The sequence below is a fragment of the Acinonyx jubatus genome, chromosome D4, assembly GCF_027475565.1.
Source record: "Acinonyx jubatus isolate Ajub_Pintada_27869175 chromosome D4, VMU_Ajub_asm_v1.0, whole genome shotgun sequence".
In the NCBI taxonomy this organism is placed as follows: Eukaryota; Metazoa; Chordata; class Mammalia; order Carnivora; family Felidae; genus Acinonyx; species Acinonyx jubatus.
Window position 1 is genome coordinate 59,816,560 of NC_069391.1, and position 12,586 is coordinate 59,829,145.

At 35.2% G+C, this 12,586-nt stretch overlaps 1 long non-coding RNA gene across 1 annotated transcript in view; it reads left to right on the forward strand.

The window, feature by feature from the left end:
- The first annotated feature begins 680 nt into the window (after positions 1-680).
- LOC113595871 (uncharacterized) overlaps positions 681-12,586 on the forward strand; it is a 58,127-nt gene continuing 46,221 nt past the window's right edge. Inside the window, exons 1-2 of the long non-coding RNA XR_008291188.1 lie at positions 681-1,423; positions 8,416-8,482. This is a non-coding gene — a long non-coding RNA (uncharacterized LOC113595871). The remainder of the gene's footprint in view (positions 1,424-8,415; positions 8,483-12,586) is intronic.

Genomic DNA, 12,586 nt, shown 5'->3' on the forward strand with positions numbered 1-12,586 from the left:
ACCTGTACTAGTTTTTACTAGACTAAGCAGGTATTTGAATAAACTGGCCAAAATGGGTTGATTATGGTTTGAGCTTAGATATTAATGATTTATACCTTCATTGTTTTCCCCATAGCAACATAAGGAATCTTGAATTCAGAACTGTAGAGAATCACTAGGTTATGTAGGATCCATTAAGGCAAAGTGAAATCCTTGGTTATCTATCTTGTAAATGTTTGTCTTTTTCCAGAATAATTTTATAAGCAAAAAACAAAAGAAAAAAACCCAAAACAAAAAACAAAACAAACAAACAAGAACAACAAAAACATAAAGGAGCAGCTTCCCATGATTGAACATGCTGCACTAGTGAACTAGTGAATTGTGGAAAACTGGGCACTAACACCCACCTTCCCCTTTCCCATCACAGAAAACTGATTCTTTAGGTATAGTCTGTCCTTGATCACTATCTACTAACTTTGAAACATCAATTCACTTGATTATACTCTGAGATGTGTCAGCAACAATTGCTGTGAGCAAATGCATCTAATGGGTTTAAGCATTAAACCCAAGCAAATGAAATAGGACAAAGTTCTCATACTAGTATTCCTTTTCTAATTGGGAGTTTATTCTCCACTGGGAGGGAGTAAAAATGCAAAATAAAGTTCCCTAGGCTACAGTGTGTGAGCTTTTGTTGTCCTGGACTCTTTCATGCCCCAGTGACATTTCCTGATTATATTCACAGGGCACAAGTGATTTTGAACTCACAGTACATTTGGGAAGTAAACCTAATGGGCATGCAAACAGCCAATTGCAGTGTCAGGAAAACTAACTCAGTACATTTCCAATCTTTAAAACTCAAGTTTTCTCAACTATGGATTGGCACAGAAGTAGCAGGATTTGAGTTTTATGGGACTTGGATGAAAAGTTTGTATTACTGCAAAATGGAAAGAAATATTTTTCTTAGGTTACCTAGATATTTTATTTGAAGCCAGATTATTCCCAGTTCTAAAGCTGTGTTATAAATCCAGATTATGGCCATGAGGTACGTGCCATGGTGGGAGTGGGGTGTGAGAATTTAATTGTAATAAGTTCTCCTTGACAATACATTGATGTCTTAAGCCATCAGCATTAGCTGACCAGCTGAACAAGTTTGGATAGGCCTGCTAGTCAATCTGAAATGCAAATACTGCCGCAGTCTTCTTTTCTATGAATTCATTTTAGTTGGGAAGAAGCATTGCTAGAAGCTGGAAGCTCTCCTTCTTATTTGTAATGTATGCAAATACTTTAAAAATCATTCCTCAGTTCAGAAGGCAGCAGATGAAAACCATCCCTATGATTTCTTATCTAGTCCTAGGCATGAAACAATGGGAATTGTTTCCCTCCTCATTCTATGTTCCTTTTTGGAATTCCATCACTCACCTCAACAGGATTCCTTGGGACAAGAGTAAGTTTCCCAAAGAAAATTCAGGTGGCTTCATCTCACTGTTGATTTTGATAGGCCAAAACATGAGACTCATTTGTGTGCTACTATATAATTAATAAAAGGCACAGTAAAACAATTGACAGAAAATATGAATAAATACATGAAATAACAAAAGACATCCTTTCATAGAATAAACACAAATGAACTGTTGATAGGAGAACATTAGAAGTGACAGAAAATCTCAGGCAAAACAAAGCCCCTTAGCTACTGTATCAATTACTGGGAACTGAAATAGAAGAAATGGATCAGAACAGGCTGAAAAATAACTATAATACAAGGTAGTAAATGGCATAAAAAATAGCCATAAAGTACTAGAGGTATTCAGAGATGAGAAAGTTCCTACTCTTGCCTTGGAGGCTTCCTGAAAGAGTTAACATTTAAGAAAAACTTTGAGGTATAGCTAAGATTTGGCTATGTGGAATTGAGGGTTGGTAAAGATGTTTCAAGGTAAGGGATAGCATGACCAAAGGTATAAAATGAAGTAAGTGGAGAGAATGTATAAAGAATAGTAAATAATAATTCCTTTTTTTTTCTTGGTTTTCATTTTGGTCTTGGAGAATAAATGGAGCCAACTTGATACCAGAGTGAGCCTGGAGTTTGGGGCCACAGAAGTGAGTGTAGCCTGATCCCATGGGGTCAGCCTGGAGGTTGGGTCTGTGAGGGCTAACCTGAAGACTGAGGTTATAGGGTACTGGCTTGGCACTGGGGTAGATCAAGAGCCTTGGTCCACGTAAACCAGTCTAGAGTCTAGATCTATGGGGTGCTGGCCTGGCATTTGAGTGGCCCAGGATCCTATGTTCACAGGAGCCTCCTGGGACTGTGAGAGCTGATGTGGGTGTAGTGCTGGGTCTGTGATGAAGTCGGTGCTTACCTGATGCACCTTTCCCCATGGACAGGGTGTCTTTCTCTTCACTGGACTGCCTGGGTTTGGGGGAGGAGCGATGGAGATAATGTGAAACTTTTTTTCCTACCCTCTTTACTATGTCTTTTCTTAGTTCTATCCTCCTACCACGTGCTTTAATCCTTCACCTGGAATCTTTACCCCTTGTGAAGGTTTTTCATTTGTCTGTTTTTCTTTTCTTTTTTCCTTCGGCATGTGGATAGTTGTTCAGATTGCTGTTTCTGGGAAGGGATACGTGCCAGAAATTTCTACACTGCTGTCTTGCTCAAACATTTTTAATTTTAATGGCATCCAATCATGGTTTCTTTCTCTTGCACTTTTAATGTTCTAAGAAGGCTTTGCCTTACCTAGATTTGTGAAGACTCACTCTGTGTGTTTTTTTTTTTCTAAGAGTTTTATAGTTTTAGGCCTTGGTAGGTCTGTGATCCATTTTAAGTTAATTTTTGTGTGTGGTAAGGTCCAATTGCATTCTTTTGCATATGGATATCCAGCTCAGAACCATTTGTTGGAAAGACTTTTTTTTAATTTAATAATCTTGGCAGCATTTTTTAAATCAATTGACCACAAGCAGTTTTATATTTGGACTCCAAATTCTATCCAATTTATCTAAATGTCTATCTTTATGCTAATGCCACTATGCATTACTATAGCTTTGTAGTAAATTTTAAAATTGAGAAATGTGATTCTACTTTGTTCCTTATAAAGATTGTTTGGCCATTCTTGGTCCCTTTAATTTTTTTTTTTTTTTTTAATTTTAGAGAGAGGGAGAGCATGCATGAATGGGGAGAGGGACAGAGGGAGAGAGAGAAAGAGAGAGAGAATCAGCATGGAACCCGATGTAAGACTTGATCCCACAACCCTAGGAGCATGACTTGAGCCAAAATCAAGAGTCTAATGCTCAACAAACTGAGCCACCCAGGCACCCTGTTCCCTTGCATTTAAATATAAATTTATGATCATCTTGTTGATTTCTATAAAAAGTCATGCTAGGATCGCACTGAAATGGTAGATAAAATTGAGGAATATTTCTATCTTAACAATATTAAATCTTCTAATCCATGAACATGAGATACCTTTCCATTTATTTAATCTTTTTTTATTTTATTAACAATATTTTTGTAATTTTCAGAGTTCAGGCTTTATGTTTTTATGTTTTATACTTTTATGTATTATAAATGAAATTATTTTCTTAATTTTACTTTCAGAGATTTATTGCCATTGTATAGAAATACAATTTATTTTTGTATATTGCTCTTACATTGTGCAAACTTGCCAAACTTGTGTATTAGTTGTAATAGTTTTTTTAGTGGATTCCTTAGGATTTTTTATATAAAAAATCATGTTATCTGTGAATAGAGATAGCTTTGCTTCATTTCCAATCTGGATGCCTTTTGTATCCTTTTTATGTCTTCCTGCACTGGCTAGAACTTGCAGTACAATATTTAATAGAAGTGGCAAGAGTGTCTTGCTCATAATCTTAAGAGGAAAACATTCATTTTCTTACCATTAAATGCAATGTTAACTGTGGGTTTCTTTTTCCTAGATGCCCTTTATTAGATTGAGGAAGTTCTACCACATATTGTTTTTATAACAAAAATTACTTGAAAAATAAATACACAAATGAATAAATACTTGATAAATAGAATTGAATTTCATGGCTTCATCCTCAAAGCAGATCTTGAGTATGGTATCAACCTTAACCTAAAAAAAAAAAAAAAGGAATCAATTGAATTCAGTCTTTTGAGAAGTTGAAAACTTTAAGGCTTCCATTTCACCCAATTTTTTATGTTTCTTTCAAGCGAGTCTGTTACCTCTTATATTCCTCTGTTATCCTGATCTTCATTCTGGCTGTAATAATTTTTAACGATATAATCTTGTCTCTAATGATGACTCTAATGCTAATGCCTAGCAGTTTCCTCCACATCATTCATTATCGAAGTCTGATAAGCTCCAGGTGAAGAAACAGGGCAGCTTCTTTTGAAAGGAGTAGTAGCTATTAATGAGGCTTAGCCATTTCAGGAAATGATGAAGACTTGATCAAATAAAAACCCCAAGGAGACTATCCTCCAGTAGTTTCTTACAGCTTCCACTAACAATGAGAGTTCAATTAATAGAAAAGTTACACTGATGGACAACATTGAAACATCAAACTGCTCATTGCAAATGAATCTTATTGTTAAAAATACATCTACTTTTATAAAGGGTGGGTGCTTGAAGCACTGCTACATCACAACATTGCTCAAGGGCAATTTGCTTATCTATCGTTCCAACTATCCACACACATTATAATACAATACTATACTATACTACACTATACTATAATACAAATATAATATAATAACATATATTTGCCATATATATATGTATGTATGTATATGCCAAATACATATTTATATTTGCCAAGTGTATATATATATATATATATATACACACATATATATGGAGATATATACATATACATATACATATACGTATATATCATATATATGTATATGATTATATGTATATATTATATATATATTTGCCCTCCAGGCCCTCTAGACCCTGTCACTCATATTTTTTTCCATAGTTCCACTAATTTATCTACTCAATGAAAAGAAGCCACCACTTTTTGTACATCAAATCTATTTGAAATGAAAAGATGCGAACATTTTGCAAAGTTTACTGGGATATGCTGAAGGACAGAACCCAAGTGAAATGCTTTCTCAATGGGAGTTTGGAATGAGGGTAGGGGATATCTATCTAGTATTAAATTATTTTTTCTTTTTAAATTAAATATAGAGCTTTGTGAGAAAACTCTACAAAATCATAAAATATGTTTTCTCACTTTCTAGATTTTTAAGTTGATGCAGAGTGAAACTGCAAATGATTTTTAGAGAGTTACATTTGAGGTTTGGACCAATAAAATGGAAATCATGATTGTCAGGATAGGCATTTTAGCAGATAACAAATTTCACCTTTTTATTGTTGTTGTTGTTCTAGCCAAGATTAGCAATAACACCTAGTCAAAGAGTTTATTACCAAGCAATACTCATGTAACTTTCCAATATTAGATTAGAAAGAAAAATAGTTTTGAAAAATTGGAATTTTCTCCACAAATAACAACAAAACTCTTTTTTTTTTTTTTTTGGTAAATGTCTAGAAAATCCCCAACTAACATCATAAGAAAAAAGTAGCTAGAAGGTTTTTGAACATAAATGTCCAAGAGTTGAGGTGGTAGCAATCCTAATTTGTATTTGATACATGTATACACATCTGTGGTTCTAATGTTATGTATGTGGGCCCAATTAGCAAAACAAAAAAGTCTGTCTTCAAAGTGGATTAGAATATTTTTTTTAAAGGTAGGAACAGGGGTTCCTAAACAAGTTACCCTTGGATAGAATTTAGAGGGCTTATAAATTGGATAATAAAATCAGTATATTATTATTTCACTAACTGTAACTAAAATTAAGTATTTTCTTCAGTTATGAACTGAAGGTAATAATCCACAGAAGTATTAACAAAAACTGTGACCATGATAAAATAGGAAATGTTGATTTTTTTTTAACGTTTATTTATTTTTGAGAGAGAGAGAGACAGAGCATGAATGGGGGAGGGTCAGGGAGAGAGGGAGACACAGAATCGGAAACAGGCTCCAGGCTCTGACCGGTCAGCACAGAGCCCGACGCAGAGCTCAAACTCACGGACTGCGAGATCATGACCTGAGCTGAAGTCGGCCGCCCAACCGACTGAGCCACCCAGGCGCCCCAGGAAATGTTGATTTTTTATATCACTTAATATTTGCAGATATCTTGAAATATTTTTATTTACTACTTTGAAATTATAGTAGCTATGTGACTTGGCAATAAGTCTTTCATAAAAAAACATTGATGAAGAAGCACGTGTAATATACACCACAAATTTAGTTTTTTTAAACATATTTTGATAACTATTGCAATATAATATTTGTGGTTACATGCTTTTTAAAAAATAATTTAAAAATATTTATCTTAAAGTGGTCTGTTGGTATTACCAGACTGCCAAGGGTCTTTAGAACACACATAAGAACTACTGATGTATAGGAAAATGAGGCTGTTTATGTATGCTCCTTGTCTGGACAAAAAGAATCTGCCATATACTTCTCTTTAGATTATCTAGCATACGTCTACCTGGCCTTCTTTTCTTTTTGCATCTCTCCGTTGATAGTTACAGGTAATAGTAGACAGTTAATTGAGGATCAAGATCTTGGATCTATTTGAATCAGAGATGTTTTCACATTTGCAAGGAACAGAAAATTAACCCCAGCTTAAACAGAACAAAAATGAATAGCTCACATTGCAAACCTTGAGATAGAATAGCATCAGAAGGGAGGTGTGAAAACTTGGTCTCTGCTTCTCCAACACCTTAGCTCTTCCTTCATTTCTATGTGTGCTTCAACCTCAGGCTGACAGCAAGCGGGCTCCAGTGATTCTGACCATTGTGTGCAGATACTACAATGTTCAGGGCAAGTAGAAAAGAAGTGTTTTCCTCCATGTTTACTACTTAAAAGCAAGAAAATATTTCTGAGGCCCTCTCGTAATGGTCTCCTTCATGTCTCATTGACCAAGAATAGATCATTTTTCTATTTCTAAACCAATCATTGACAAGGTGACTCTGATCCCATGATTGGCTTTTGAGAGCTGAATGGATATTGTAAGCTCAATCTCTAAGACCTACTAGGTGCCCATCTCACTCAATCTCTTTTTACTAGAGACAGCCACTATGATTTTAATTTCAAATGAATAAAATGCAGTGCTTTTATGAGGGTGACAAGTAACAATAAAAATTTAACAGATAAATACAGGATGTTGCAAATCTAAAATATTTACACAACTTCCTTCTCCATTGCACTCAATTCATTTATCTTTGGGCAAATACCTTAGTCATTAAAATCTCTAGCCTCTAGATGAGAATGTTTTCACATTCTGAAAACAGGCTGAATTCCTCTGAAAACAATGCCAGGCCTCTTGTTCTCACTTGGCAGACAAATTTTGCTGACAGAGGAGCTTTCCAAATAAGCCAGGTCAAATCTAAGACTCATCATGCATATTGGGTCAGAATTCCCAGTTTTCAATACCATGGAGTGTCTCCAGTTTTCGTATACTTTATATAAGTATAATAAATATCTCAGCACTATTAAGGGTGAAAAGAAGTATCAGATTTAATAGACATAACTGAGATGTAGCTGAAAAGCATTTGAAAATTTAAATTTGAGAATAAAAACCAGGATTTTAATGAAGTCCTATCCCATCATGGACTCCAAACCTCTTCACTCAGAAAGCAAAGTTTGAAAATTAATAAGAAATATGGTTTACTATGCATAGCTACCTGCATACTTCAATAAAAAAGATAAGAGGTGTGTTTTTAGGAATAAATTAGAGAAACCTCTGTCTTAAAGAAAAGGAAATAGAATGGACACATGAGAAAACATAGAATCAGACAAACAAAAGAAAAATCTCTAATATTTCAACTTAAAATGCATCATCAAATCCATCAGGTTATTAATATGCAGCTAGCATGATAACCAGGTATCAGTATTAAATATGATTATGATTTTTATTCATTCTAAGGTCATTGGTATCAATCTCTCAATAAATCAAGTCAAATTTAGTATATATCAAAGAGCATGATTAATAGTAAGGAGCTACTATCAACTAATAAAAGCCTCCAAATTTCGGTTTGAGACAATCTGAGACTAAGAAAATCCAATGAGAAGAATATTATTTGAAAGATATTTTTAACCTGATGGGAAAAAAGCAGTGAACTAAAATTATACCATCTATTACAATATTTCAAATTCAAACATTCCAGTTCCTTTTGAAAGAAGGGAACTAAAAATGCAACCATCTCTTTAAAGAATGGAAAGCATGAGATACTTTAATCCTTCTATGTCACCTAGTGTCCACTTGAACCTGGAGAGAAGGCAGAACATAGAGCCTTTAAGAAGTTCTGTGGTGGTTTGGGGAAGGTGAAGGCAAAGGGCTATGATGTGAGGAATCAGGAACTCCTTAAAGCAATATTGGCTTTTTTCTAGAAATGATGCCCACAGCATGCAGGGAAATCATGGTAGCTGCACTGAGGGGAAGAAAAACAGAGCCCAGGTAAGACAAGCTTCAACACATGGGCTTTCTATCCTTCATTTACATCCTTTTTTATGACAGCAAAGGTCCAGAAGCCACCCGGGAACCCCAGGCCCTAAAAGCTGTCCTTTTTGACTGAGACTATTTGAAATACACACATCTGAGATGTTTCTACTTTATTCAGAGGGCTAATTTTACCTGGAAAAACAAATTCATGAAGGTAATATAGTAGCTTAAACTTCTATCTGTTGCAAAACTTTTGAGCCATAGATTTCAATACTTCCTTGATCAAATGATATGGTTAATAATGGAACTATCTAGAAAACCAGAGGGAGTGCTGTTTTTGAGCATGAAAGAATTCTTTACAACAAGGAACAGCAAGGTAAGGTACATTCTTCCAGGGTGTTGTTCAACATGCTCATTGGGAAGAAAATGTAAATGTTCTAATTTATATGTTTATTTATGTTATCCTTTTAAATTCGTTTCATAGTGCATAATTTATAGGGTGCATTTAAGATTTATAAATAAATACATTTGCGTATATTGTGGTTACATGTGCTATGTTTTGGGGGATTTTTTGTTTTACTTTCCTGATGATGTGCATTATTCCATTCAAACCTTGCCATTTTGATGGCTTACCTATAGTATCTCAATGAGAAAATTTTCCCATTCTAATCCAACTGCTCTGGAGGCCCTGGGCCTTGCTGTTTCTGTTCCATTTCAGTAAATGCTTAAGGTCTCAGGCATGTGGTTATAAAGGTTGTTTTCCTTTTTGCATATAATGAACACATGGATGATTGAACTAAGATATCTCCATTTTTCATGAGTTTTCAGTCCAGTAATATTGATCTCTATGACATCTTGCAAGTTACATGTTGAGCAATGGTGAAGTGGTTATGTTTTTTAGAAGCATTGCCTATGAATACTTGGTGCACTTCCTCTTTATTATTATTATTTTCTTGCCTGCTCACTTAAAGACATCAGCTTGAAGTGATAATATTCCCCTGGTAAAGAATCCTTATCCTGTCTTAGCCTAGGAAATATAGTTAAAACCATTCACAGAACTTCAATATTGTAAAACATACATTTAACCATTTTTAGAAAAATCCCAGAGTCAAATTATAAAAGTGTAGCATAGAGATGAATGGAATCCAATTTCTAAAGGACAAAATATATCCTGACAAAGCAACAGGAAAGCTCACTGACTATTCAAAATAGAACACATAGGAATACTAAAAGGGTTATCAAATTCAAATTCTTGTACTGCCGGTATTTTATAAAATATTTTCTATACACTATATTAACAGCTACTTAAACATTTTTTTGTCAGTGGCTTTAGGTTGATGAGAGGGTTAGGATAAATTTAAAAAGAGAAAAGACTGATCTGGGTCATAATCTTAGTGTTCATCTGGACACTAAGGACATGAGCTCAAAATCCACCTTTCAAATTAGGCTTATAGAGAGAAAAAGAAAAGATAAAGCCTTCTTTGAACTCCTTTTAGTGACAGAGAATGGAGTAAACAGTGTGAGGAGAGAGGGGGGGAAATCAGCCTGCTACAAAGATTTTCCCCTTTATTTAAAGATAATTGTCGGGGGATCCCTTTACATATGGTCTTTTTATATTCTTAGCATCTGAGGAAATTCAGCTTGGGTTCCTCCCTACCTCCAGTTTCAAGATATTACATAAGTGTAGAAAATCTATAAATGTTACTAAAATTGGTATGATCTGGGGCCACAGGCTTGAGCTTCAAATATGATCACAGCGTAGTTTTTTTTCCAATGATTAAGATGCAGGCTGATGAATGTATGCCACTCACAAATTTAAATTTTAAAAATTCACCTGCATATAGTTATCCAAAGAAAAATATAAGGATATCAACTTACATAGCATTGTCAGGCAGCTGGTGATTGTTTTAGCAGAGTGATAAAGGTTTCTTATATTCCCTTTTCTACTCTTGTGTATGTTTTACATTTTTCATAGTAATATGCTTTCTTATTTTTTTAATGTTTTTATTCTGAAGGAGAGAAAAAGAGAGCACCCACATGCTCACGTGAGCTGGGGAGGGACAAAGGGAGAGAGAGAAAAGAATCTTAAACAGACTCCATGTTCAGCATGAAGCCCAATGTGGGGCTTGATCCTACAACCCTGGATCATGACTTGAGCCAAAATCAGGAGTCAGACATTCAATTGAGTGAGTCACCCAGGTGCCCCTACAATAATGTTTTTTTAAAATATTAAATCTCAGGGGCAGTTCTGTGAGTTATTACACTCAATAAGCTGTGCTCCAGAAGAGGCATCAGTTATTCCTTTAGTGAGTTTCACTTCCTGTCTGTTCTCAGAGTGAGAGCATCTCCTTACATGAAGAGCAAATATAGTATACTATGGGATGTGTTTCTCATGCAATATGGATGCCAAATGAAGCCAACATCTTCACGTGACACTCAAGTAAAGACACTCCAGTTAGTTCCAATGCTGGAGATAATTCCACACATACCTAAGTACTGAAGGAAAAAGGAATAAGAGAGGGTTTCAAGGTGGCATTCTTCAAAAAGATTTTCAAGGGAATTTAACTATAGGTAAGACCACAAATTCCTTTTGGTGAAGCACCATTCCCTGCACGTCCATGCCAATTATCCATAACATGCTTGGTGTCATTCTTCCAGAAGCCCAAGAGGTTAAGAATCTCATTAATCTCTATTATTATTAGTCTGGCCACATAATGCCCCCACAATGTCACTTTTAAAAACTTATTCTGGACAGTCCACAGCTATTGTTTCCAGGATCCTAAGGGTCTTCAACCCTCCTTTTCTTCCAAGTAATTCAAATCCCTTCTTCCCAAGAAATTCCCTCACTCTAATTGAATCTTGTAACCACTAACAGTAATTTTGAGCCTGTCTTGTTTATTGATGGTTGAAGAAAAGGAAGAGAATTGAAAGGATGGGAGGACACCAGATCTGTGCTTTATAGTTTTCAGAGTCTGAAAACAATCTCCTGTTTCTTTCCTGGAGCAAAGCCTTAGGACTGAAATAACTAATGAGGCTCCAGGGTTCATTTGAATTAAGAGTAAACAAAATTATTCTTTAATCTCTGCAGTGAACCCAGCCATTTCAAATCCAAATTGGCTTCAACTATTAAGAGGAGACAAATGGAACAACAGAATCAGAGAAGCAGACTTAGGGTCATCGAATGTGGCTCCCCAAGGATGCAGCCTGAAGATGACTAAGAGCTTCTGGGAGGTAGAGAGTCTTGTCCTAAAAATCCATGACCAAAATACTAATATTTGTGTGTAAACAGTCCATTCTAATTCAGTTCAAGACATTATTTTATGTTGTACCTAAAAAAAGCCAAGATGTGAAGGAGGAACAGATTTCAGCACATAATGGGATTGGACATACCCTTTGTAGCTTGTTTATTTTATTTCCATGGGCATCCTTCTCCTTGCTAAGTTATTTTGACTACTGAGATATCTTGGGTTGATACTTATGATGAATTTCTTTAGAACCAGTTTTCATCTTGATGAAATGTATGCCTGTTTTTGTCTACATAGACCTATTTTAAAATCCTAAAACATCTGTCACTTACTAGGTGTCATCTTAATTTATTACTTAACCCCTCTTTATTGTTAAAACAGAGACTAACATACATACACCAAAGTTTGCTAGCAGGCTTAATTTGAAGAATACTTGTGAAGGGATTTAACTCATAGCACTCAGGAAATCTTCCCCATCCTACCTTTAACACTTTAATTCATAAGGCATCAGAATCTATCCTCCAGTCTCACCTCAATTTCCTTAAATTTTTAAAATGTAATTTGAAAAATGAGAGGTCTTATGTCAATACAGTTTTATTACAGGAAAAATTACTAGGGGACCTAGCTGGGCCTAAAGAAAATAAATCCATGGGGTAAAAGAAACATGGGCTTTATTTCTCTGGATCCAAAACAACCAGGCAGTTGGATTAATTTAATCATACATTAAATCAAGTCAATAAAAAAATCATTAGCCAAGGAGTTTGTTGAGTGGTTGTTTGGAGTCATCTCATCAAAAGAATTCCAAGCAGAAGGGTTTGTGTGTGTGTGTGAATATCGCACCTTTACCTTTTTGCTTCTCTTTCTATACTGTGTT